Source organism: Lathyrus oleraceus, chromosome 7 (assembly GCF_024323335.1).
Source record: "Lathyrus oleraceus cultivar Zhongwan6 chromosome 7, CAAS_Psat_ZW6_1.0, whole genome shotgun sequence".
Lineage (NCBI taxonomy): Eukaryota > Viridiplantae > Streptophyta > Magnoliopsida > Fabales > Fabaceae > Lathyrus > Lathyrus oleraceus.
The window spans coordinates 548,956,523-548,982,614 of record NC_066585.1 but is presented as its reverse complement, the minus strand read 5'-3'; the positions used below and the strand labels follow the sequence as shown (position 1 = coordinate 548,982,614).

At 39.1% G+C, this 26,092-nt stretch overlaps 1 pseudogene; it reads right to left on the bottom strand.

Moving 5' to 3' along the window:
* Positions 1–16,996: 16,996 nt before the first annotated feature.
* On the bottom strand, positions 16,997–17,096 carry LOC127109205 (uncharacterized; annotated as a pseudogene).
* Positions 17,097–26,092: the final 8,996 nt, after the last annotated feature.

The window sequence follows — 26,092 nt, the reverse complement described above, 5'->3', positions numbered from 1 at the left end:
CAGAAGGAATTGTCAGATCACATGACATTTTCGTGTCTTGGGTAGCAGTGATGTGTTGCTAGATACCACTCACTGTTTATTATGTTAAATGCGTGATTTAATATAATTGTCAACGTCACGAAAACCTACAGGGTCACACACAAAAGACGGATTGATGAGAGATAGAGTAACTAAGTGTCATACCCCAATTTTGTCCGGGCATTTTTAATTTTTCGTAGAATTAATTTCATTTTATATTTTTGCATCATATGCATAGCATGACATACGTTTGCATCATGAATAAACACCTAAAATGTCAATCAAAATGAATTTATTTGAGAATACAGAAAAATCGGTTGAATCGTCAAAATTTGAGGAAATACTGTATTTTTAATAAGTATGTTTTGTCTTGGCAATTTTAGTGTGACCAGTTTCTTTTTTTCTCGATTCCTATTTTTTTTTTTTTATTGGTCAAATATTCAAATTTAGCTATTTAATTAAATTTTGGTTAGTTTTTAATATTAGTTAATTTTTCTTTTTATATATACATTAGTTGATTTTTAAATATTAGTTTTTTCAATTAAATATTAGTTAGAGTTAATAATTATTAGTTAGTTTTTTTAGATATTAATTAGTTTTTTCATATTAATTATTTAATTATATAATAATTAGTTTAGTAATTAGTTTGTTTATAAATAATTAGTTAGTTTTTTTTTAAAATAATATTTAGAGTTTTTAAAGTATTAATTAGTTTTTTTTTAGGATTTTAATTCCATTACTTTTAGAACTAATAATTTTAAGTGTGAAAAATATATATAAATATTGCATTGGATTCCCCAATCCATAAAAAAACAAAAAAAGAAAATCTCCCAACGTCTCTCTCCATTGTCCCTGCTCCACTCCTAACAGACCCTGCTCCACTACCTCACTACTTTCAAAAAACGACAAAAAGAAAAATATATACAAAAAAACCTCTCACACTCAGTATTGGATCTCATCTCTCTCACACTATTCACTCTCATCTCTCTCACGCTAACCTCACTCTCTTTCCCTCACAGAAAAATCCACACTCACGGCTATTCACTCTCTCTTAGACTATCTCTCTCACTCTCATCATTACTCCATTCACCCCTCACCTGTCTCACTCTCATCATTACACTCTCACGATTTCTCCTCACCCCACTCTCCATTCGGTAAAGAAAATTAACCTCACTCTCAGATACCTCACAAAGCCACCCACGAAACCCTCACTGCGAATCGCCATCCAAACCTGCGATCCCCACCGCCGTCACAAAACCTCTCAAAATCCTCATCATCCAACACCAAACCTTACCGTCGCCGCTCACGAATCGGAGACCCTTTCGTCTTCACCGTCAAAATCGCCGATAACCACCATTAGAACCACCGTTAACCACCTCTCAGCCACCACAAAAAAACCTTCGCCGCTAGCAACCATCATCAAACCCTCACCTTCAAATCGCGTCACCATCACCACCACAACCAAATACTCCTCCCTCAACCGACACACCACCACCATCAACCGCCGTCGATTCCATCGCCGCCCACGACAACACGAACCGGCCATTACTCCGACGAAGTTCGCGATTCAGATTGATGTTGAAACGGATTGGAGCACAAAGCCAAGGTGCAAGCGCGAGTTAAAGATTGTTGGTTCCCGAGAAAAGCGCAAGTCGACGCTGTAGATACGGTAACCCGCACGGCAGCAACATCAACAGCAAACTCGGCTCGTCATCGTGGTAACGATCTCAAAGCTTTCTTCAAACCTGTCCCTTATGTCATTTCGGTTTGGCTTTAAACCGTATAGTTGTGCTGGTTAGACCGCTACGAAATTTACTGTCATATACCTTGGTTTTGCTAGTAAAAAGCTGTTTGTCCTGTTGTATATCTGTTGTGGATGTTATGGTTTTCGATTCATGATTCTAAAATAATTACCTTAATGTACGTGACGGCGTGTGTGGGCTGTGTTTGCGTGCCGCTACAGTTTCATTTCAATTGCAATTTCATTGAAATCACAGGTTTTGAAAGCTAACACCATTAACCTGTTTTGATTACGTTAATTATTCTGGTTATGTGGGAAGTTGATGTTGAGAGTCGAGTATATTGGTTCCTTAATCTCCTTACAAGTTTGTTTAAATGTTATTCTGAATTGGGAAATCATAACAGCATGTTTCTTCTTTAAGGTTAACATTTCAAAACCAGTTTTTGTAATGAATGAGCTTCGATTTTTGACGGATTTTTGACTGTTTGTGGTTTAGCTTTGGGATCATTGAGTTAATGTTGGCTGATTCGGGTTTATGTGCTATTTTAATTCAGTAAAAATGTTATGCTCAGAATATTGATGATTGTAAAGTTAGGAACATGAGTTTGCTCTGTTGATTGCATATTTCCTGGATTTCGGTTATGGAATTTTAGGGTTGTTTATGTTTTGGTGCCGGGAAAACGGTTTTGTTGTTGTATGAATTCTGACGCATCATGAGCCAAGGGTGGGGATTGGGTGTTGTATTACGAGTAACCTGTTTGTTGTTGCCTTTTCATTTTGCTTTTCATAGAAATATTTGGAAATGCTTGGAATTTGTTTGGAACAGTTGAAATGTATGTAACGTTTCTTGCTGAAATTTTTACAGTAAGTTGATTTTAGTGGCAATGTAGTATAACCATGCATAAATACATTAAAATGTAATTTTCTCTTTGAACTCAATTAATCGATTAAAATCTTTAATTAGTTTAATTTCTATTAATCAATTTTAATTAACTTAATTATTTAATTTAATTAGATAATTTTGATAATTAATTTTAATTAATTTAATTAATCAATTTAATAAATTTTAATAAATTAATTTTGTTTTAAAAAAGAAATGGATTAATTTCTTCCAATCATAAACTTCAAATTATTTCAAGCTAAATTACTTCACAAATCATCTTTTCATAAATCATTTATAATTTCATTTCAATTTCAATTCATCATCCAACACAAAACCAATTTCAAAAAGCACAAATCATACAATTCTCGATTTAAATATCGAGCCCATTTTTAAAACACCCTTGTAAGTCGATTGCTCTTCGCATCGCCATCAACCTCACATAGCTTACTCTTGGGCTTCCTTACAATGAGACCTATTTGATTATTGATTAATCGAGTAGATGAAATAATACACTAAAAAATCTTTCATTTCATTAATAAACACAAATTCAAATCATTTTTCTCAAACCATTCAATTTCAAAATCATTTCCTCTTAAAATATAACTTGGGATGAAAAGGAGGTAGGAAGTGTACGCTTCACTATTTCTCAATTACTCGAATAATTGGCGTACGCCATATTGCGCGAGTTCTTGTCACCCGATTAAATCTTAAATCACACAACTTCAAATCACTTTTTAAAATCAAATATAATTTCCAAATTCAAATTATTCAAACCACTTTTCAAACTATTCAATTTCAAAATAATTTCTCTTTTAAATATAACTTGGGATGAAAAAGAGATAGGAAGCGTACGCTTCACTATTTCTCAAGCACTTGAATAATTGGCGTACGCCATATTGCGCAAGTTCTTGTCACCCGATTAAACTTCAAATCATAATATTTCAAAACATTCCTACAAATTCCAAATCCTTGTAATTCCATATTTCAGATGAAAAGAGGATAGGAGGCGTACGCCTCACTATCTTTCGATTATTCGAATAATTGGCGTACGCCACATTGCTCGAATCTTCGTCATCAAATCAAAACCTATCAATCGAATAAATTCAAACTATTTTCGCAAATCGCATACGAACATCTAAACATATCTTTTACAATTTAAACCTCGGACGATAAGAGATGGGAGGCGTACGCCTCACAATCTCTCGATTATTTGGATAATTGGCGTACGCCATATTGCACAAGTTATCGACTTCCGACTAAAATACGCTAAATAAACTTGGATAAGGGAATAGGTGGCGTACGCCTCGTTATTCCTTGAATAAGCAAGTAGGGGGCGTACGCCTCACTACCGTGCGTATTCAACATCCACAAACAAACTTTCATAAAAAATTCGAACGAAAAGGGAATAGAAGGCGGACGCCTTATTACTCCTCGAAAGAATTGGACGATTGGTGAACACCACATTGCTCAATCTCTCGTCGTTCTCCAAAAGCATCTCAAACAAATTAAACCTAACTTCTCGCCCCCGAGCGATCGAAACCAATCAAACCCAAATACATCAATTCAACTCGTCACCTCTGCGTGACCAAAACCCTTTCAAAAAAGAACACTGTCAATCCTTTCTAATGCGCACAACAAACCAGTGCTTAAGCCTCCACCGAGAGTAGACAAGCCAGCGTTTAGCCTTTAGAACGCCGACCTACACAGTCGTTCATCCAAACAAAACACACCCAAAACCGTAGTTGCCCGAACTACGAATGCTCTGATTTCCTTATTGCACCATAAGGATACGTAGGCACGAGATTGCGAGATCTTGGCGAGCACACTAATAAAAAACCTCCCATTTCCCCCTCCTGAGGTCTTCACCCATATCTATCATCAATTCTAATTACCCGAAGAAAAACAAATAACAGTAAACTAATATTCAAATAGAAAATTGGACTAAAAGGTTCCCGTTGAGTACAACGGACGTGAGGGGTGCTAATACCTTCCCCTTGCGTAATCGACTCCCGAACCCGAATATGGTTGCGACGACCATTATTCTATTTTTCTTAAAGGTTTTATCGATATTTTCCTATTCCTTAATTGGAATAAATAAAGTTCGGTGGCGACTCTGTTCGAACATTATATTTTTTCCGCGACCATCGCGAGGAATCGCATTTTTCGAGGTGCGACACTAAGGAATACCGTAAGGTACGGTGCCCTTAAGTGAGTTATAGAGCATCGTAAGGTACGATGTACTTGAGTAGAATACGAAATATGGTAAGGTACCATGAGCTTAAGTGATTTTGGGCATATTATAAGATATGGGCCAAAATACACTTAAGTGGGCTTTTAGCTTGAAGCCCACACAAGTGGTTCTATAAATAGAACCCTTGTGCAGAAGCAAAAATTTGCGGTTGCATTATTTTCGTTTTCTATCACTCTCTCTCTCACTCAAAGCCTTCATTCGTACCAGCTAGCACTGAGATTGAAGGAACCCGTTCGTGTGGACTGAGTAGAGACGTTGTCATCGTTCAACGTTCGTGATCGCTTTGTGGATTTGCATCAAAGGTTTTGATCGTCACAAGAGATCTGCACCAAAGGTTTCAACCGTCACAAGAGGTAAATATTCTATCACTGATCATGACCATTCGTAAGGATCTCTAAAGGAGAAATTTTAATTTCCGCTGCGTTTTGGACCGCAATTCTCCTTCAGTGGTATCAGAGCCACTTACGAAACCATGAATCGGATAGCTGTTTAATTTCTGTATTAATATGATTAAAAGACAGAATGAATCAATTAATTAAACGGGTAATTAAATTTGGTATCATGAGTGTACGAGTTGGATGATTGATGTTGACTATGCTTCAGAATCCGACATTAGTATGGTGAAGCAGCGATACATCGATCGTCCATAGGTTACACAATTGAGACCGATCAACTTATATATGATATAAGTAATCCTAATGCAAAGTACGGTATATGTGATATACTGTTTCTGTTTCATTCATTCGAACACTAAATGATTGTTTTCCTTTGAGCGATCAATGGTCATTTGCTTCGGAATCCGACATTAGTATGGTGAAGCAATGACATGTTGATCAATCATACTGAATCAACAATCGAGGTGTGTTTCACGGTCTGAAATTGGCGCGTTAGGGTTGGTGACGGCGCAAGGGTTGTGCCGTCAAAGAGTTGTGGGCTTTTGGAACACGTATGTTGACTGTTTCAAAGTTTGTTATGTTGGCCGCGTGACGTTCGTCACGAGCTTGTGACGAGCGTAACAAGCTAGCTATCACGGTCGTGACGTGTTGTGTGACGGTCGTCACACTCACATGACCTGTGACGGTCGTAGCGTGCCTTGTGACGGTCGTCACACTCACAGAATTTTAGGCGTTTCTGTTTTTTGCCCTGTGACGGTCGTAACGTGTTTTGTGTGACGGTCGTCACACTCACGTGGCCTGTGACGGTCGTCACATGCCTGTGACGGTCGTCACACTCACAGAGTCAAAATTTTGGGGTTTCTGTTTTGTGACTACGCAAGGGTTGTGTAGATGCAAAACAATGTCCATTTCAAATGAATTGTTCATTAAAATTTTGGACAGGGGCGCTGCCCCTCCAACCCCGCAAGGGCGCTGCCCCCGTCCGCTGACCGGGCAGCGGAAACCCCGGCTAACTCTGCGTAGTGTGATCGGTCGCCGAAATTTAATTTGGTTTTAATTAATTAAAGGAATTAAGATTAATAATAATAATAATAATGTGTTTATTATTGTTGCCTTGTTGTGATCAGTTATGGCCTTGGTCTTCCTTTATTTTGTTTTGGGTTTTAAATACGACCTGCGTGTCGTGCCTCTCCTTTTGATCTCTTAATGTAAATTCTTTTCTCATCTCAAACCCTCGTATGTAAAACGAGTTTCTTCTGGAATGTAATGTTATGAAGAAAGAGAAGATTTCAATATCAAAGGAGGATAACCTTGAAGATCAAAGGAGGACAATCTTGAAGATCAAAGGAGGACAATCTTGAAGATCTTGCTTGGAGAAGCTTAGAGAAGAATTCAATACTAAAGGAAGACAACCTTGAAGATCTTGCTTGGAGAAGCTTAGATCGTTATTAGGTTAGCTTAGGTTCTCTCATTGGCTTGGGAGAACAATTGCGCTAGGGGCCATAACTGTTTCATTATGTATGTATGTTGATGCATGTGTATGTATGTTGATGCATGTGAGAGACGATTTATATGATAAATAAGCCGGTGAGATCATAACAATTGCAATTCCCTCAAACTAAAATATTAAGTTTATGCTTTCCATGTTTTAGCACTCATCAAGACTAGTATCGGATAATGTAGGTTTCACCAAAGCGAGGTGCATGTTCTATATTAGTAAGGTGCGATGGGATAATTATAATATCCAACTGCTAAAACAATGGGTCAAACTTAACTAAACAAATTATGATGATATTATATATGTTTGCTTTCCAAGTTTTAGCACTCATCAAGACTAGTATCGGATAATGTAGGTTTCGCCAAAGCGAGGTGCATGTTCTATATTAGTAAGGTGCGATGGGATAATTGTAATATCCAACTGCTAAGACAATGGGTCAAACTTAATTATAATAATATCATATATGTTTTAGAAGCAAGAGTTGGGAATGATCCATATGATGGATTCGAATAAGGAGTTATTCACCCAACTGAAATTTCGAGAGTTGTATGAGATACAATTGGAAGGAGTTCCTACCTAAATAACCTAGTTTTGTGTAATCCGCCTACGCGGACTTAGAACGAAGTGAAATATGGATCTCGACCCACTAGAAAATCTTCCAACGGGATTTTCCGAATCAAATGATGAGGGTCATTTGTTTTGAGTAAAATAGTGGGAGCATATTTAATTAAAGGCCTAATTAAATATGTCAATGATACTTATATTTTCATTAATCCTTGTGTAGATTACCATGACAGCAAACACCTCTAACAACATCTTGCGATCAATCCTTGATAAGGAAAAATTGTCTGGGACAAATTTTCTGGATTGGCACCGAAACCTGAGGATTGTCCTCAAACATGATAAAAAGCTGTATGTCTTGGAGAAACCTGTTCCTGAAGAGGAACCTCCTAGTTCTGCACCTAAGGCAGAAAGAGATGCTTATAAGAAGCATGTCGATGATGCCAATGAAACTGCTTGTCTCATGCTAGCTACCATGAACTCAGAATTGCAAAAGCAACATGAGAACATGTCAGCGTTCGATATGATCGAACACCTGAAGTTGCTCTATCAAGAGCAAGCAAGGCATGAGAGGTTTGAAGTTTCAAAAGCCCTTTTCCAAAGCAAGTTAGCTGAGGGAGCCCCTGTAGGTCCCCATGTACTCAAAATGATTGGGTATGTGGAAAACCTTGAGAGATTGGGTTTTCCCCTCGAAAAGGAACTTGCGACTGATTTGATCTTGCAATCGTTGCCAGATAGTTTCAGTCAATTTGTCCTAAATTTCAATATGAATGATATGGACAAATCTCTTCCTGAACTGCTAGCTATGTTAAGAACTGCTGAGCAGAATATGAAGACAAAAGGGAAGTCCATTCTGATGATCGGAAATGGAAAGAGACAGAACAAAAGGTCCACTAAGCAGGGTGATAAAGGGAAAGGCAAGGAAGTTGCCAAACCCACCGTTGCTGCTTTGAAGCCTAATGGAGGCATAGCAAAAGAAGGCACCTGCTTCCATTGCGGTAAGACCGGACACTGGAAGAGAAACTGCCCAAAGTACCTGGAAGATAAGAAGAATGGAGTAGAGACTTCAACTTCAGGTATTTTTGTTATTAATTTATCTACTTTTGCATCATGGGTATTAGATACTGGATGCGGTTCTCACAGTTGTACAAATGTGCAGGGGCTGAGAAGGAGTAGAGATTTAGCAAAAGGTGAAGTCGATCTATGAGTTGGCTATGGAGCAAAGGTTGCTGCTTTAGCCGTAGGAACGTATGTATTGATTTTACCTAGTGGTTTAATAATTCAGTTAGAGAACTGTTATTATGTACCTGCAATTAGCAGGAATATTATTTCCATTTCTTGTTTGGACAAGTTTGGTTTTTTCATTTATAATAAAGAACAATTGTTGCTCAATTTATTTGAATGATATATTCTATGCTTATGCACAAATGAACAATGGACTATATATCCTTGATCTCATAATGCCAACTTATAACATTAATACTAAAAGGATGAAACCTAATGAGTTAAATCCATGATGAGTCACGCTGATCTTCCAAACTCCATTTGCGGACATGCACTATTGACAACAGCTTACACACTTAACCGTGTTCCATCCAAAAGGTTGATAAGACACCATATGAGATATGGAATGGTAAGAGACCACATATATCTTACATGAAGATTTGGGGTGGCGAATTTTATGTGAAACAACAAGTTTCAACTAAGCTTGAGCCCAAATCTGACAAATGCTTATTTGTGGGGTATCCTAAAGGAACAAGAGGGTATTACTTCTACAATCCTTCTGAGGGCAAAGTGTTTGTCGCTCGAACTGGAGTTTTCCTAGAAAAGGATTTTATTTCCAAAGGAACCAGTGGGAGGAAAGTAAAGCTTGAAGAAATTCAAGAATCACAAAGCATCGACACACCTATGGAGGAATTGGAGCAGGAAACACAAGTAGTTGTGTAAGAGCAACCTGCTCAAGTAGAACAAGACCAGCGTAGGTCAGGCAGGATACGTCACCTACCTGAGATACATGGATATCTGATCAAGGTGATATATTACTCATGGATCAAGATGAGCTTGTGACCTACTCATGGAATCTTCGTTTTGATGAAACAGTAAAACAATATGGATTCATCAAGAACGAAGATGAGCCTTGTGTCTACAAGAAGGTTAGTGGGAGCATGATCGTATTCCTGGTATTATATGTAGATGACATATTACTTATTGGAAACGATATCCCTACCCTACAACAAGCAAAGTCTTGGGTGGGGAAATGCTTATCTATGAAGGACCTGGGTGAAGCAGCCTATCAGAATCTATAGAGATAGATCATGAAATGTTTGGCCTAAGTCAGAGTACATAGACAAAGTGCTGAGACGCTTTAATATGAATGATTCCAATCTGGTTATCTGTTTTGCTGAAATGGTGGCGCTGTGAGCTTGAAAAGTTCAAAGCAAGATACAGTTGTTGATTCTACAACCGAGGCCGAGTATATTGCTGCCTCAAATGCAGAAAAGGGAGTTGTTTAGATCAAAAAGTTCATTAGTGAACTTGGCATAGTCCCTAGCATTGTGGATCCCATTGGTCTCTATTATGATAACAATGGTGCTATCGCACAAGCCAAGGAGCCTAGATCTCACCAACGATCCAAACACATACTTAGGCGTTATCATCTCATTCGAGAGATAATAGATAGAGGAGATGTGAAAATATGTAAAGTACCTACACTTGACAATATAGTTGACCCACTGACAAAGCCTCTTGCGCAGCAGAAGCATGATGGCCATACTAGATCAATGGGCATACGGGGTATGCCTGATTGGCTCTAGTGCTAGTGGGAGATTGTTGGTGTAAGCCCTAGAGGCCAATACATTTTGGTACTTGTATCGAATAATAAAAGGCATTCTCTTTATTATGGTTGATTAATAAAGTCCCTGGAATAGATAGTCCGTTTAATGTATTAAGTGTGACTTAATCATGAGAACACATTAAACATAAGGACACTATTCCTAAAGTATCCGTAGTCGAGCTTTAGTATGAAGTGGGATAACATTAAAGCATTAAGATTATTATGTTTGTAGACTGATGATCACATCTCATGGATCATGGATAAAGAGTTATCAAGTCTTAAACATAGGTATGAATATTAGGAGTAATATTTATACCGGATTGACCCGCTATGAGAATACTATATAGAAAGTTATGCAAGGTGTCATAAGTTATTCTCATGGTGATAATAGTGTATTCCACTCTTCGACCTGAAACCACTATGGATCCTAGATGTAGAGTCGAGTGCTTTATTGTTGATCCAACGTTGTCCGTAACTGGATAACCATAAAGACAGTTGATGGGTACCCTACGAAGCATGCTGAGGGACATGAGTGACCTAGATGGAATTTGCCCATCCTGCATAACAGGATAAATGTCTATGGGCCCAATATTGAACTGCACAAGGATGACACGGTCTATGCCTTGTGTTCAATATAGACATAAGGGCAAAAGGGTAATTATACACATAAGTATTATCACAGAAGGAATTGTCAGATCACATGACATTTTCGTGTCTTGGGTAGCAGTGATGTGTTGCTAGATACCGCTCACTGTTTATTATGTTAAATGCGTGATTTAATATAATTGCCAACGTCACGAAAACCTACAGGGTCACACACAAAGGACGGATTGATGAGAGATAGAGTAACTAAGGAATACCGTAAGGTACGGTGCCCTTAAGTGAGTTATAGAGCATCGTAAGGTACGATGTACTTGAGTAGAATACGAAATATGGTAAGGTACCATGAGCTTAAGTGATTTTGGGCATATTATAAGATATGGGCCAAAATACACTTAAGTGGGCTTTTAGCTTGAAGCCCACACAAGTGGTTCTATAAATAGAACCCTTGTGCAGAAGCAAAAATTTGCGGTTGCATTATTTTCGTTTTCTATCACTCTCTCTCTCACTCAAAGCCTTCATTCGTACCAGCTAGCACTGAGATTGAAGGAACCCGTTCGTGTGGACTGAGTAGAGACGTTGTCATCGTTCAACATTCGTGATCGCTTTGTGGATTTGCATCAAAGGTTTTGATCGTCACAAGAGATCTGCACCAAAGGTTTCAACCGTCACAAGAGGTAAATATTCTATCACTGATCATGACCATTCGTAAGGATCTCTAAAGGAGAAATTTTAATTTCCGCTGCGTTTTGGACCGCAATTCTCCTTCAGCTTATGATGACCGGCTTTGCCTCGGTCTCATCAAGGAATACATATTTCAAAGTAGAGGGTAGCACTTTCAATTCAATTGGCGCTTTTTCGTCAATAACCTCCTTTTTCAAGTTTTCCTCTTCTACTTCCCATGGTTGTAGGTCGTCTAAACTATCAAGTTCCTTTAAGCATTCCTCAAGAGCTAGCTCTTCTTCAACAGTGAAAACCTCCAATGAGTCATCAAGAGCTAACTCCATAGGAGATATCTCATGAATATGCTTTGAAACCTCCATAATAGCGTCTTCGATCACATCGATGCGAAAGCTATCATTTCTATCTTTAGAATGCTTCATTGCCTCGAATAGATCGAATGTCACTTCCTCATTTTGAACTCTCACCTTCATTAAACCGTCATCAACATCTATCATCATTCGCGCGGTCTTCATGAACGGTCGGCCCAAGATGAGCGGAGCATCATCATCTTCCTCCATATCAATAGCTATAAAATCGACCGGGAAAAAGAATTTGTCGACCTTCACCAAAACATCTTGGGCTACGCCATGAGGATGGGTCGTCGACTTATCCGCCAATTGCAACGTCATTCGGATGGACTTAATCTCAATGTTGCCAAGTCTCTTGATAATTGACAAAGGTATAAGATTAATGCTTGACCCCAAGTCAATAAGTCCTTTCCCGACATAGACGTCACCAATTTTAACCGGCAATGTAACTCTTCCCGGATCAACCTCTTTCTTAGGAAGCGTCCTTTGAATAATGGCACTACAGCTCGCATCAAGGACGATGGTCTCCGGTTCCGTATACCTCCGTTTTTTTGTTAGTATGTCCTTCATGAATTTGGCATACTTGGGCATTTGCTCCAAGGCTTCGGCAAACGGAATGTTGATTTGCAACTGTTTAAAAATATCCATGAACCGGGCGTAATGCCGTTCATTCTCCCTTTTGGACGGGGCATGAGGATAAGGAAGGTTTTGGATTGGAGTAGCGCTCACTACCTCCTTTCCCTTTGCAACTCTAGCACTCTTCCATTTAGGCTTTTTTACTACCTCCCCTATTACCTCATCACTTGTATTTTTCTCAATCTCCACACCTTTTTTCTTTTCAACTTCACCATTATTTTTATTCTTTTCAACTTCTTCACCCTCACTCCACTCTCCTACTTCACCATCAACATTTTCCTCCAATATTTCCTCCTCAATTTCTTTCTCTTTCTCTCTTTGTTCACTCTCAACTCTTTTTTTATTCTCACTACCCAACTCCCTCCCACTTCTCGTCATGACGCAAGGAGGCTCAATAGCAAAACGAGACGTAGGAGGCAACAGGCTAGACAACGCCAAGAGCAAGGAGAAAGTTCTTCAACCACAAATCCACCACCATTCATACCAAACATGGAGCAACCACCACCACCACCTATTTCTACTCCATGCATAAACAGCCCAAGGAACACCGCTCAGTTTGCCAACCACACCGGAAGGCAAGCTGAGATGAAAACGGGAACTCTAAATCTTTTATATGGAAGTCCATTCACCGGAATGGACCATGAAGACCCATTTGCTTTTCTCATAAAATTTTATGAGATAGCATTGGCTGCCAGAGTGGATCAGGCTCAGGAGCTTCCGTTGTTCAGACGATTATTTCCCCACGCTTTGCTCGGTAAAGCAAAGGATTGGTACCTAGATCAAACACCAGCCGTAATGACAGACTGGAACGTGTTAGAAGAGAAATTCATCGAAAGATTCTTCTCCCATAACCGGTTCATGGAATCCAAGACGGCCATCTCGGTGTTTTCACAAGGAACCAGTGAATCATTAAATGAAGCGTGGGAAAGATTCAAGTCCATGCTTCGGAAATGTAAAGGGCATGAATTTGATGAAATGACTCAAATCCATATCTTCAGAAATGGACTTCAACCAAACTGCAAAACGTTGTTGGATGCTACCTCGGGTGGCTCTTTATTGTCAAAAAGTGCCGAAGAAGCCACGAACATTATAAATCGAATGGCTCTAAATGATCTTCAGAGTCAAAGTCGAGGAAATTCTTTGAAGAAGGCGGGAGTGCTTGAGCTAGGGACGAACGATGCCATCCTTGCCCAAAACAAGCTCATCTCACAACAAGTGGAACTCTTAACGCAACAAATCAAAGAGTTAAGAGAACCGTCAAAGGCTAAACAAATAGCTTGTTGTGAACTTTGTAAAGGTGAACATGACACCGGATTTTGTCCACCTCCCGGTTTTGACGAAGTAAACTACATGGCCAATCAACGGGACTATCAACCGAGACCACAACAACAACAACAACCTTATCAACCGCACCCTCAAAATCAACAACAACATTACCAAGGGAACCAAGGGTTCCAACCTAGAAGCAACTATTATCATAACCAAGATTATGGAGGTGGTTCTTCTAGCCGTCAAAACCCTCCCCAAAATCCTTATCAACCTCAACCTCAACAACCGCCGGTCGTAACTTCTAAATTGGAAGAGACATTGACGCAATTCATGCAAATGTCAATGGCTAACCAAAAGAGCAATGACGCGGCCATAAAAAATCTCGAGACTCAAGTTGGGCAACTTGCCAAGCAACTCGCGGAACAACAAATCGGTCCTTCCTTTTCGGCAAACACGCAAACAAATCCTAATGCACATTGTAAGGCGATCATGACGAGAAGTGGGAGGGAGTTGGGTAGTGAGAATAAAAAAAGAGTTGAGAGTGAACAAAGAGAGAAAGAGAAAGAAATTGAGGAGGAAATATTGGAGGAAAATGTTGATGGTGAAGTAGGAGAGTGGAGTGAGGGTGAAGAAGTTGAAAAGAATAAAAACAATGGTGAAGTTGAAAAGAAAAAAGGTGTGGAGATTGAGAAAAATACAAGTGATGAGGTAATAGGGGAGGTAGTAAAAAAGCCTAGATGGAAGAGTGATAGAGTTGCAAAGGGAAAGGAGGTAGTGAGCGCTACTCCAATCCAAAACCTTCCTTATCCTCATGCCCCGTCCAAAAGGGAGAATGAACGGCATTACGCCCGGTTCATTGATAACACGAAATTATATCACATTTTAAGACTTAATTCAATTAGATTATATTATCATTTACTTCTGGTTTACTGCATTTTATGGGATATTACGTGGTATTTTCTTCCTAATTGTCGCAGGTAGTCTATTTTGAAGAACAAGTGAAAATGGAAGAAAAGGAGGTGCAAAAAGGAGAGAAAAGGGACCAAATGCCAAAGCCCAGCCCAAAGCGCACAAGTCACCAACGCTGTGCCTGTGACGGACGTCACAGGGTGCGTGACGAGCGTCACGCAAAACAGCCTTGTGACGGACGTCACACATAGTGTGACGAGCGTCACACAATTCCACTACCTTTTTGGCGCAAGTAACGCCCTCAGAAAGACTTGAAGAAGAACGTTGAGAAGTTGGTCTCCTATATCCACGCCGTGCATGTAGCCACGTTGAAGAATGGGAGAAACGGAAAGCAGTTACCAACACTATTATAAATAGCCATCTCACAAACCTAAAAGCCTCTCGGGTTTTTCCACGCTCATATTGCCGAAGCTCTGCCAAATTTTCTTTTCACACCTTTTGCTTATTTTTCCTTTCCAGCACGTAACATTGTTTATTTTATTTATTTCTTTTGCAAGCTTTACATTCTTTTTCCCTTGCAAATTTACCTTTCCCGTTTTAACTTTTAGATATTTTTCGCATAATAGTTTCTACACCGGAAACTATTGTGCAACTTTATACTGGATTTAACCTTACGTTATATTCCAGTTTTATTTCCTTGATTTAATTTACTGTTTGATTGAAGAATCCAAGAACAAATCCTACCGGCTTGTGGTGGAGTGTTCAAGACTATTGTATTACGCATTCAGGTTCTTTAATCATTATTTAATATTTTGTTTTATTATTTATCTATATTATCTGCCTGGAATGAGTCTGTTTATGCATGATATAAATTCTTATTTATTTAGGATGTCTGGCTAATTTGCCTAGGTATCGGTATGTAAAGTAAGCAGAATAAGGGATCAAGACTGAGTCGGTCTATCTAAACTTAAAATCAAAATCAATCTTTTTACGGTCTCAACTTACAGGTTTAATAACAAGATTTTTTTTTACAAAAGTAAAAGACATAAAGAAGTTAAAATCAATAGAGCGAGAGTTTGAGATTTTAACTGGACAGTGTAATTTAGGCATTAATTCTAGATCAGGGCGAGAGCAAGTTTTAGAGTTAATTAAATTCTGACCTTTTCCAAAAAGTATTTTTAAAGATTGAATGTGAGGACGAGAGTTAAGCATTTGGATTTAATTATATAACCTAAGTCAACAGAGCGAGAGTTTGAGATAAGGGTGTTTAAAACGGTCAGTATTTTCTTAAAAAGAGTTTCTGCAACTTTATTGCTTTCAAAATATGGTTTTTGACTTAATTATAAGTGACAGCAACATTAATATAAAATCATGGTTTATTCAACAGAGCGAGAGTTTGAGATAGAACCTTTAACCAATAAAGTTAACCGAAACGATTCATTTTAAAACCAAGAAGCCGACAAAGACTTGATTCCCTAGTTTTGACGAACTACATACCGATATCCGTTTTATTAATATTTAATCTAGATATTAGTTTAGCTCTTAGTTTTTTCCCAAACAATCAAACATTTTCACCTTAGATTTACGTAGTAACCTTAGATAACGGTATATCGATTCATAAGTCCCTGTGGGATCGATATCTTTTAAAACTACGCGATAGAACTGTGCACTTGCAGTTTGTATCCCATTCTCGACTCACACAGTTGAGCGATCAAGTTTTTGGCGCCGTTGCCGGGGAATTTTATTCAATCGATATCGTAACTCTTCCGTTACGCTGTAGAGACTAAGGTTTCTTTTCCTTCTATTTTCTTTCTTTCGTTGATTTGTATGCCACGCACTCGCTCTCAAGGCGAACCGCTCTATTTACGAATCAACGATATCGAACTATATCTCCGAGTCTTACGACGAATTCGGGAATATCGTGCTGAAAACAATCTCCCTCCTATAGACCTTCCTGATCTCAAAGATTTTCCTTCTTTAACCGAGATGGCAGAACCAGCTCGTGCTCTTAGAGATTACGCCACTCCATCGCAAGATGAACCGCATTCAAGTATTGCTCCGCCCGCAATCGAAGCAAACAACTTTGAACTTAAACCTTCGTTGTTGCAGGCTGTGCAACAGAACCAATTCTCTGGAAATCTTACCGAAGATCCAAACCTTCATTTATCCGTATTTGTCCAATACGCTGATACTGTTAAAGCTAATGGTGTCACTTCAGAGGCAATTCGACTTCGTCTTTTTCCTTTCTCATTAAGAGATAGCGCTAGAAGATGGCTTCAATCTCTTCCTTCCAACTCAGTCACCACATGGAACGAGTTGAAGAAAGTTTTTCTTGCCCGATATTTTCCGCCAAGCAAAACAGCTATGTTAAGAGCCCAGATAAACGGATTTAAACAGAAAGACAACGAGTCTCTTTTCGAAGCATGGGAAAGATACAAAGACATGATGAGACTTTGCCCACACCATGGTTTGGAAGACTGGTTAGTAATTCACACATTTTATAATGGTCTCTTATACAATACAAGGTTAACAATAGACGCCGCTGCAGGTGGTGCACTAATGAACAAACCTTACGCTGATGCTTACCAGCTTATCGAGAGCATGGCCCAAAACCACTATCAGTGGGGAACCAAACGAACAACGGTGGAAAAACCTCAACCGAAAACTGGCATGTACGAGATAAGTAACCTTGATCACGTCAATGCAAAAGTGGATGCTTTGGTCCAGAAAATTGAAAGTTTAAACGTATCACCTCCAGCCGCCGTGGTTGCTATAACTCAGAATTGCGAGGTCTGTGGAATCCAAGGCCACACTCCTGCGGAATGTCAACTCTTGACTGGAATCCAAACAGAGCAAGTAAACTATGCTCAAGGAAGCCCCTATTCGAATACCTATAACCCAAATTGGAAGAACCATCCAAACTTCTCATATAAGAGTAATAATGCTTTATACGCACCTGGACAGTCTCCAAATCAAGCCCCATCTATACCTCCGGGATATCAGAAACCGAATCCTAACAATAATACCCCTAGAAAATCCAACTTGGAAATCATGATGGAAAACTTTATAGCTTCCCAACAACAAACCAATAAAGATTTCTTAAACCAGAACATACACACTGGCGAACAACTTAAACAACTAGCAAGCAAAGTAGATGCCCTGGCTACCCATAACAAAATGCTGGAAACGCAAATATCTCAAGTAGCTCAACAACAAGCACCTACTGCTGCACCAACTGGTACATTCCCTGGACAGCCCCAACCCAATCCGAGAAGCCAAGCTCATGCAATTATATTAAGAAGTGGAACGGAAGTGGAAGGACCGTCTGACCCAAGGATAGAAAACCAAAACCCTAAGAAATCTACTGAGGAAAGTGAACCTAAGGAAAAGGAAGAGAGTAATAAGGAAACCCTAGAAAAGAAGGAACCTTATGTACCTCCACCACCTTACAAACCACCTATACCTTACCCTCAAAGGCTTGTTAAAACCAAAGATGTAGGCCAATTTAGAAAATTTGTTGATCTCCTTAAACAATTAAACGTTACAATTCCGTTTACCGAAGCTATTACGCAGATGCCTTCATATGCTAAATTCTTAAAAGAAATTCTTTCTAATAAAAGGAAACTTGAGGATAGCGAAACCGTTACACTCCCTGCCGAATGTAGCGCTATAATCCAAAACATGCCCCCTAAACTCAAGGATCCGGGTAGTTTCTCTATACCCTGTCACATAGGAAAATTTGTCATCGACAAAGCCTTATGCGATTTAGGAGCCGGAATTAGCGTTATGCCTTTATCCATATGTAAGAAACTGGAAATGGGAGAATTAAGACCGACCAAAATGTCTGTGCAATTAGCAGATCGTTCCATCAAATATCCTGTAGGAATCCTTGAAAACGTTCCCGTACGCATAGGTCAGTTTTACATTCCCACTGACTTCACAATTATGGACATTAGAGAAGATGATACGACACCTATTATACTAGGAAGACCATTCTTAGCAACTGCCGGTGCAATCATAGACGTAAAACGAGGACGACTCACCTTCGAAGTAGGTGAAGAGAAAATTGAATTCATTCTTTCCCAATTCTTGAAAGCACCTGCAATAGAAGATACATGTTACTTCATGGATATCATCGATGAATGCATAAAAGAAGCAGAGTCAGGAGAAGACAAAGCATCAGACTATCTTTTAGAGGACAAATCTAAACAATGCCTAGCAATAACACCGGATCCTACGCAGTGTCTTAACAAACCAACCCCTGATTTGGAAACACTTCCCAAAAATCTGAGATATGAATTCCTAGACTTAGAACTTGAACGACCTGTGATAGTTAATGCAGATCTAGGAAGACTCGAAACAGAAAAACTCCTACATATCTTAAGAAAATATCCAACCGCACTAGGATACCACATCACCGATCTTAAAGGAATAAGCCCTTCTATTTGTATGCACCGCATCATGTTAGAAGAAGACTGTAAAACCTCTAGGGAACACCAGAGAAGACTAAATCCGATCCTAAGTGAGGTAGTAAAGAAAGAAATAACCAAGTTATTAGAAGCAGGTATTATATATCCTATATCTGATAGCAAATGGGTTAGTCCTGTACACGTTGTACCAAAGAAAGGAGGCATAACCGTTATTGAAAACGAAAAAGGAGAAACTATAACTAAACGAATCGAATCGGGATGGAGAATGTGCATTGATTATAGGAAACTAAACAAAGCAACCCGAAAAGATCATTTCCCTTTACCATTCATTGACCAAATGTTAGAACGATTAGCTAAACATTCACATTTCTGTTATTTAGACGGTTATTCAGGCTTCTTTCAAATACCAATTCACCCTGATGACCAAGAAAAGACAACATTCACATGCCCTTTTGGTACCTTCGCGTATAGACGAATGCCGTTTGGTCTGTGTAATGCCCCTGCAACCTTTCAAAGATGCATGATGGCAATATTCGCCGACTTTCTCGAAAACATCATGGAAGTATTTATGGATGACTTTTCTGTATACGGACAAAGTTTCGAAGAATGCCTTGAAAACCTGGAAAGAGTTCTGGAGCGATGTGTAAAAGTAAACTTAGTACTTAATTGGGAAAAGTGCCACTTTATGGTACAAGAAGGAATTGTTTTAGGACACATCATCTCGAACAGAGGAATCGAAGTAGACAAAGCCAAAATAGAGGTAATCGAAAATCTTCAACCCCCAAGAACTGTGAGAGAAGTACGAAGTTTTTTAGGACACGCCGGTTTTTACCGACGATTCATCAAAGACTTCTCTAAGATAACTAAACCCTTAACCGGACTGTTGATGAAAGATGCTGAATTCATATTCGACGATAACTGTTTAAAAGCATTTCAAACTCTTAAACAAGCATTGATCTCCGCACCCATTATGCAGACACCAGACTGGAATGAACCATTCGAAATAATGTGCGATGCCAGTGACTATGCTGTAGGTGCTGTTTTAGGACAAAGAAAGGATAAAAAGCTTCACGTTATATATTACGCTAGCAGAACCCTGGATGAAGCGCAAATGAATTATGCCACAACCGAGAAAGAACTCCTAGCAGTGGTATTTGCGCTAGATAAATTTCGTTCTTACCTGGTAGGAGCCAAAATAATAGTTTACACCGATCACGCTGCTATCAGGTACCTTTTAACAAAAAAAGATGCTAAACCTAGACTCCTAAGATGGATCTTATTACTACAAGAATTCGACTTAGAAATCAAGGACAAGAAAGGAACTGAAAACGTAGTAGCAGACCACCTCTCTAGACTTGAGAACCTTGAACCGGAAAGAACATCCATTAATGATGATTTCTCGTATGATAAAATCATAGCTACTTTGGAAGAGAACAACTCCGACATGCAAGTAGAAACCACCTTAGCTATATCTGTCACACCATGGTATGCTGATCTAGTCAATTATTTAGCTGCCGGAATAGTTCCACCTACTTTATCTTACCAGCAGAAGAAACGATTCTTCCACGACATAAAACACTATTACTGGGATGATCCCTTACTTTTCAAAAGAGGCCCCGATGGTATTTTCCGTCGATGTATACCCGAAGAAGAGGTAGCAAATATAATCCAACACTGTCACTCTGCGCCTTATGGTGGACACACAAGTACATCCAAGACCTGCTCTAAAATCCTACAAGCTGGCTTTTATTGGCCTACTATATGGAAGGACGTACATGCGGCTATTAAGGAGTGTGACAGATGTCAACGCACGGGAAACATATCTAGACGTGACGAGATGCCACAAAAAGGTATTTTGGAAGTAGAGATTTTTGACGTGTGGGGGATAGACTTCATGGGACCCTTCCCATCCTCTTTCGGTAACAAATACATACTCGTGGCAGTTGACTACGTATCAAAATGGATCGAAGCTATAGCTTCTCCAACAAATGACACCCGAGTAGTAACTAGACTCTTTAAAAATATAATATTTCCGAGATTTGGCATCCCAAGAATAGTAGTCAGTGATGGTGGATCACACTTTATATCCAAGGTACTCGAAAAACTACTACTTAAATATGGAGTGAGACATAGGATAGCAACACCTTACCACCCTCAAACCAGTGGACAAGTGGAAGTATCTAACAGAGAAATCAAGCAAATACTAGAAAAAACGGTCGCCACTTCAAGGAAAGATTGGTCATTGAAATTACCAGAAGCTTTGTGGGCATACCGAACTGCTTATAAAACTCCCATAGGGACGACCCCATTTAAGCTCATTTATGGAAAATCCTGTCACCTCCCGGTAGAATTAGAACATAAAGCCTATTGGGCTATTAGAAATTTAAATTTGAATTATAAAGCCGCCGGTGAAAAGAGAATCCTTGACATAAATGAATTAGAGGAACTCAGAAGAGACGCCTATGAAAATGCCAAAATCTATAAAGAAAGAACAAAACAATGGCATGACAAGCGTATATCAAGGAAAATCTTCAAGCAAGGCGACGCAGTACTTTTATTTAACTCTAGACTAAAGTTATTCCCGGGAAAACTACGATCCAGATGGTCAGGACCTTTTCATATCACTAAAATCTTTCCCAGTGGAGCGGTAGAAATAAAAGGACAATCTACAGAACCGTTCACCGTAAACGGGCAACGTCTGAAACATTATCACTATGCGGAAACCAACGAGGATTCGCAAATTCTACACTTAGACGAAACGCCCCCAGGACTCATAGACTATATTTAACAGTTTATTTGTCGAGCTTGCGACATTTAAACAAAGCGCTTAGTGGGAGACAACCCACAAATTAATTTGTTATTTTATTATTCTAATTATTATTATCATTTCCCTATTTTTCTCTTAATTATTCTTTTAATTTCTATTTAGTATTCATTATTGATTTATTAAAAAAGAAAAAAATATATATATATATAATAATAATAATTCTTTTCTTCTTTCGGCATTTGGCCAAATCCTGACTTAAACTCATGTTTCTTTTCTCTAGCTAACACTAACCAGATGGGACATTTTGATCGTATGGGTATCAAGTTCAGAGGAATGGCTCAGAAACGAAAGTTTGAAGAACTAGCCGCTAGAGAGATGCTACCTAGTTTATATGCTGATGATTGGGCTATGACTGCCCTTGGACTGAGACAGAGTGTCCTGTTTTTGCTGAATCAGATAGGATGGGAGACCTCCCCTATCCTGAGACATTTCACCACCTACCGGAGACTCACACTAGAATTCCTTAGTTCATTAATCTATCTACCCAGCCACGGAAAAGGAATTAGCAGAGGTTTTATCCAGTTCAGAATGTTCAATATGGAGTACCAATTTAATATTAGAGACTTCACCAACCTTTTGGGTTTTCCTACCTCCTTTGATACATTCACTGTAAGCCAGGAAGAACTTTTTGAATATAGAGAGCTTGAACACTTTTGGGGTAAGCTGACTGGAAATGATGAGCCCGAAGAACATGAGTTTCTCTCTGGAAACATACATAACCCGGCTTTTCGCTATTTCCATAAGATCCTGACCCACACTTTATTTGGGAAGAAGCCAAATAGTACTTCAGTTTCACGTGATGAACTCTTCATCATATTTTGTGCTTCCCAGAACCGTCCAGTAAACGGTGCTACTTTTATGTTAGCTAATTTGGACCACCTTATCCAGGATGAGCGAGCACCCATTAGAATAGGCGGTTTGATCACTATGATAGGTAATGCTATTGGATTACGTCAGCCTATGCTTGACCTTAGCCCTTTTTGTGGCATTACTACTATGAGTATACCCTTCCTCTTCAACACTATGTTTATAGCAAACATAGGGTCTGATGAGTTTGAGCTTATTATTGATAACCAGGTTCTCTGCCTATTCACCATGCCCGATCCTAGAACTAGTGTTCATAACCAAAGGAACTGGCTCTATAACCTGAATGAAACCCCAACTCCTGCTGGATCCACTGAATCCATCCAGGACTATGAGATTTGTGATGACTATGAGCACTATGTTGACCATATCTCTCAGGCTGAATCTGACCCTCAGACACCTTCCGGCTACTATGATATTTATCCTCCTCCTCAGCCTGTCCTGACCGAAGAATCAGCCATGCCTGATCTCCGACATCATATGCCAGGAACAGATATTAAAACCGTCATTGAAGCTTTGATGTCAGAACAAGACGCCCTCAGGGAAGATTTCCACAACTTGAGACATGAAATCCTAGAATACATGAGCAGCACGGCAAGTCAGTTACGTATGTTACGGCATCATGTTAACTCATTTGCTCCTCCGGCCAGAGATCCGAAGATAGATGGAATTTAGTTATTTCTTTCTAAGTTATTTAGTTTTAGGCTAGATTTTTCATTAATGTTATTTGAATTCATGTTCGCATTTATTTTCCTTTCATTTCATTGTTTTCCCTTCCTGTATTACATTATGTTAATTTTATTAAAGCTTTTATTTATTTAATTTATGCAATGGCTATGTTCTCTACTGTTCTACTGTTACTCAGAATGAATTACTATTATGAGAAATAGAATAGCATGCAACACAAATTAATTAGCTAAATTAAATAGAACAATCTAAAAACCAAATAAAACAAAATAATCAAAATAAATTCATCTCCAGATTAATTATGTGAAGCGCTGCTGAATGCCCTGCCAAAAAGAACTGTGTGACGACCGTCACACACTCCATGACGAACGGCACGCATAACTCCTGTTACGAACGTCACACCCTTGTGACGAGCGTAACGCCCCTCAGACATGTGAACGTTAGGGAGCCGTTGGAGACGAACGTTACACCCCTTACCTTTTTACATTCCCCACTCACTTTTCATTTAACCACACTTAATTACTCTTCAACCACTTTTTCTTTCTATCTTCCAACCCTTCTCCTATAAATACCTACCAAAACTTCCTTCATTCACCACAAAACAATTCTCTCATATCAAATACATTTCTTTTTCTTTCCAAATCATCCCTTCAAAAATTCATCACAATGGCGGGAAATCAAAATTTCGGAAATATCATCTTCCGATCCGGAGATGACAACTATCAGCAAGAGCAATTCGAACGTTTCCAACAGCGAGGCGTCGCTTCCACCAGGTACCCCGATTTAACTTGTTTACAACAATTAGGATTACTCCAAGGTATCGAATGGATGCTCCGCCTAGCCGATTTAACCTTCCTTTGCACTCATAATCAACCCACCTACCCATCCCTAACCTTAGAATTCTTAAGTTCATACGACTACACCACTCCCGCCGGTGAAGACGAATTTTTAACCGGTACCGCAACCTTCCGTATGTTCAACACCGAGTACTCCTTAACCCAAAACCAATTGAGTACCATGTTACAATTTCCCATAGAAGGTCAGGTACACCCCAGAATCCCTCCAAACTCAAACTGGAACACAGTTGGCGTTTTTGGCCTTTTTAAGAAAATTACCGGTATAGATACCTACAACTGGGAAGAACTCCTCCTCTCCCATATACATAACCCCACTATCCGGTACTTCATCCGCATCTTGCAAAACACAATTTTTGGAAGACCAAACAACAGCAAGGTCAACTCAAAGGAGCTATTTTTCCTCCAATGCGTCTTCGAACCGGATACTCAGGTAAACGCCGCCTCTTTTCTCTTTCATCACATCCGCACCTTATGTGCTAGAGGCCGGCAACCCTTTATAATTGGTGGATTAATAACATCCATAGCACTTGGCCTGAACCTAGGGGATAAACTCCAAACTTTAGAATCCCTACCTCCCCTGTCTATGGATATCAGCTATTGCCGCTCCAGCCGCCTGATTAAAAACAGAGTAGGCGGAGGATATTATCTTATGGTGAACAACCAGGCTGTCCCAAGCGTTGTTCTACCAAATATCGCCCTAACTGATGTCACAAACCCCGACCGCCACCTCTATGATCTAAACGCTCCTGAAACCACCGAGCCTTTACAAACAAACCCACAAACAGATGAGTTTGAAGAAATGGAACAAGGTGATCATCCTCCTACACAACATTCAGCCCCGCTCAACCCTTCCGGTAATGCAACTGGCCCATCCTCCCAACATCGTCGACGAAGAAGGCCTGCAACCAACAACGACATTATGGATGCTATCGATGGTATGCAGGCACAGAATGCAGAGATGATGCAGATGATGCGTCAAATGCAACAGCAACAGGATGCTCGGAATGCCATAACCGACCAGCGGTTTACTGAATTGTTCAGCAGGTTCGACAACTTAGACATACGTCAAAGATCACCAGGTCCTAGAACCAGAGGCGGAAGGCAGCCTTAGTTGTTATTTTCTTTGCATTTCCATTTTGTATTTCTTTCCCTTAAAACATTGAGGACAATGTTTAGTTCAAGTATGGGGGGGAAACAATATTCTTCCTATTTCCATTCTTCAAGTATGTTATTTTCCCTTTCATTGTTATTTCCCTTCCTTATTATTTAATATTTTGTTTCAAAAAAAAAAAATATATATATATATATATATATATATATATATATATATATATAATTCTAAGTTAAGCCCCTAGTGTGAAATATTTCTATTATCTATTCCCCTCAATTTTCTTGAGCCATAACAAAAAATCTTTTTTAACACACCCAATAAGTATAAAGGTTGCTTACTTTATAAAACTTGAGTGAAACCAAAACAAAATCATTACCATAACAACGCTCTGAGAACCTCAATATGTTAGATCAGGATAAGTACCTATTATACCGATTCCTTGAACTTTTAGTTCTATGGCAACCCCAAGTAGTTTATACAGAAGTCGGCACCATCTTAATAGCAAACTACGTGGAGAGCCGATGAATATAAGTGAATGATCCCCAAAGTAACCTAAGATATATAAATATATCAAGAAATGCACTAAGTAAATTAGGTGATCCTTACCAGATCATTTAATCTAAAGGTTGCAGATCATGCAAAAGCACAATACGAAAGATCCATTATGAGTTGGTTCAGTAGGAATCTGGTA